We start from the raw sequence: 3399 nt of genomic DNA, 5'->3' as shown, positions 1-3399 counted from the left end.
GAATGCGCCCCGCGGTGTCGATCCCCGAAGGGAGAGGACTTGGCTGCGCCCGCCCGCCTTGTCCCAGAGAAAAGGTCACTCCTTGAGAGCTTTTGCGTGTCATTTCTCTCCTTTCAAGCCCGGCGTGCCCCCTGGGTGTTGCACTCCTCCCAGGCCAGAGAACCGACAACCTCCGGGAAGGGAGGTTGGACAGAAACAAGAGCGTGGGCAGGTAACTCTAGCAGCACTGGGATTGTTGAGGCCATTTTTAAATTCCCTTTGGACGTCAGGATTTTTGTTTGTTTTAATAAAAAGGGGGGAAAAAATGAGGTCTATTGTCAGCTCAGAGAGAGCCTGGGATTTGAGGGGCCTGAGTCCCCCCGACGGTTTCCGGTGATGTGAGTTTACTTTGAATTCACTTGTTGACCTTACTGAGCCTGGTTCTCTTTGTGCCTAAGGGCTTCGTGGTCACATCTCATTCATGAAGGTGCCATTTTGCAGATAAGAAAAGTGAGGCTCCTAAACATGAAATAACTTGCCCAAGGCCACAGAAAATTACGTATACATTTCTCAGTCCTTAAAACTTATAACCGTTCACGGAAGCCGCTTTTGTCCTGGTACCGCTCTTGGCCTGAGTTCAAAACCTGATTCCACCACTTTCCAGCGGGGTGACTGACCTTGGGGGAGTCAATTTCTCTAAGCCTCGGTTTTCTCTAGCTATTTATTTGTAGTCATATGTTACATTATGTGTATTATGTTTTATCTTCTCAATCTAGATTGCTAAGTGCACAAAGGCAAGGATTGTCTTTCATTTTCTTTCAGTTCTCTGCAGGCTCCAACTGTTGCCATGAACCCAGTAGTATATGCCAAGGCTGACTATAAAAAGACATCACAATATTCATTTTAACAAAAATGTCTGCAAATGACAAAGTCTTAGCCCATCCCACTTGCTGTCATGATCCATACCCTACAGGAAGTTCGTGAAGTTTCAGGAAAGGAAATGAAACTTATCAAAGAGGCAGTGAAAGTAACCACAATTAGCCCAGCCAACGAAATATTTATGACCCTTATCAAATTCTGGGGAGTTGGCCAGAGGTGCCGCTTGCTTGCAAAGTAGTGAAAGGTAACTTAATTCTGATCTTGAGTTCCTAACTAAAACAAAATAAAAGTAAAATATAATTACTATATGGTGTGAATATTTTAAAATTATTCTCACAAAAGGGAAGAGAAACAGACCTGGTTAAGCGTCTGCCCAGAGTGGAGCCCAGAGGTGAGTGAGGGCTTTATTCCTTGTTGGTTCATTGTCTTAAAGGGAAAACCTCCTTTGGTGTCGTCGCTTTTTTACCCTGGGATTGTTCTCTCTTCTTCTTGTTTCTTGCCCACCCCCTTTCTATTAAAATAGACACAGATGTTCAGTGCACACATTCCATTCCCTCTCCCTCTGGAATGTTCTATCATGATTGCTCTCTTCTCGGACACAAAATCATACTCCTTTTAGAATCATACTCCTTTTAGAGTTAGCAAGAGTTCCCAATTCTCCCACACCAACACAGACTCCTTTAAACATTCTCTGTATCTTATACGTATTTCTGCTTCTCATTGCACAAATACTGACAGTAATAGTTTCCTGTGAGTACAATGACTTTACATTAAAGTTTTTACTATCTAGTCAAAGCCATAAGGGATATCCAGAATTCCATTTGTTAACATTATATTATAGAAGGGTAGCATGATCCCAAAAATTACATGGGAAGATGACTTCCAAAATTATGTGGGATAAATCTCATCTGGTCACAGTACATAATCGTTTTATATATTGATGGATCCGTCTTGTTAATATTTTGTTAAGGATTTGTGCATCTAAGCTCATAAGGGACATTAGTTTGAAGTTTTCTCTTTTGATGTCTTTAAGAAAGTAATAGTGGCCTCATAGAGTGAGTTGGGAAATACTCCCTGCTCTACTTTTTGAAAAAGCTTGTATGAGATTGGGACTAATTCTTTAAATACTTGATAGAATTAACCAGTGAACTAAAATTATGTGGGATAATAAAATAGCTTATTCTTTAAATACTTGATAGAATTAACCAGTGAACTAAAATTATGTGGGATAATAAAATAGTTTATTTTTAGGAAATAAATATCTCTCAGCCGGGCTCGGTGGCTCAGCCTGTAATCCCGTGCCTTTGGGAGGCTGAGGTAAGTGGATTGCCTGAGCCCATGGGTTCGAGACCCACCTGGGCAACTTGCTGAGACCTCATCTCTACAATAAATCAAAATGAGCCGGGCGTGGTAGTGCACGCCTGTAGTTCCAGCTACTCAGAAGGCTGAAGCAGAAGGATCGCCGGAGCCCAGCAGGTCAAGGCTGCGGTGGCTGGAAGCAGCCACTGCACTCCAGTCTGGGTGACAAGAATGAGACTCCGACTCAAATAAATAAATAAATAAATAAATAAATATCTCTCAATACCCAGAAATAATTAAAGCTATGAAAAACTTTGAGATAATTCCAATTTATAGTATTTAATATCATGGGGATAAGAAAGAATATATGCATGTGTGTAAAGTTCTGCTCGTTGGCTAGTTGACTGCTTTATCAGTCATAATAATCTCTGAGAATTTTGTGAAAATGCATATTCTGCTTCAATACATCTGGGATGGGGCTCAAGGTTTTGCGTTTCTGAAAAGTGAAAAGTGCCTAGATGAAGCAAACGTTCTGAAGTTATGAAGAGCACACACTGAGTAGCAAGAAGTTAGACAATTAGAATTTTTTTGTGTGTGTTGGAGTCTCACTCTGTCACCCAGACTGGAGTGCAATGGCCGCTCCCGGCCACCGCAGCCTCGACCTGCTGGGCTCCAGCGATCCTTCCGCCTCAGCCTTCCGAGTAGCTGGAACAGGTGCACGTTGCCATGCCCGGCTGATTTTTTGATTTATTGTAGAGATGAGGTCTCGCCAAGTTGCCCAGGCAGTTCTCGAACCCGCGGGCTCAGGCAATCCACTCCCTTTGGCCTCCCATAATGCTGGGATTACAGGCTGGCCACTGAGCCTGGTCGACAATTAGAATATTTTAAAAAGAATCTTCTTAAGCCGGGTTGGTGGCTCAGCCTTGGGCTTGGTGGCTGAAGTGAGTGAATTCCCTGAGGCCACAGGTTCGACACCCACCTGGGCAACTTGGCAAGACCTCATCTCTACAATAAATCAAAAAATTAGCTGGGCGTGGTAGTGCGTGCCTGTAGTTCCAGCTACTTGGAAGGCTGAGGTGGAAGGATCGCCGGAGCTCAGCAGGTCGAGGCTGCGGTGACCGGGAGCAGCCACTGCACTCCAGTCTGGGTGACAGAGTGAGACTCCAACTCAAAAAAAAAAAAAAAAAGAATCTTCTTGATTGTATTTTAAAATATGTGGAAGCATTTAAATTTGTAAATGGG

Source organism: Carlito syrichta, unplaced genomic scaffold (genome assembly GCF_000164805.1).
Source record: "Carlito syrichta isolate Samal-C Ts95f unplaced genomic scaffold, Tarsius_syrichta-2.0.1 Scaffold308857, whole genome shotgun sequence".
Taxonomy (NCBI): domain Eukaryota; kingdom Metazoa; phylum Chordata; class Mammalia; order Primates; family Tarsiidae; genus Carlito; species Carlito syrichta.
The sequence above is the reverse complement of the archived record's forward strand: the minus strand, read 5'-3'. Positions refer to the sequence as shown.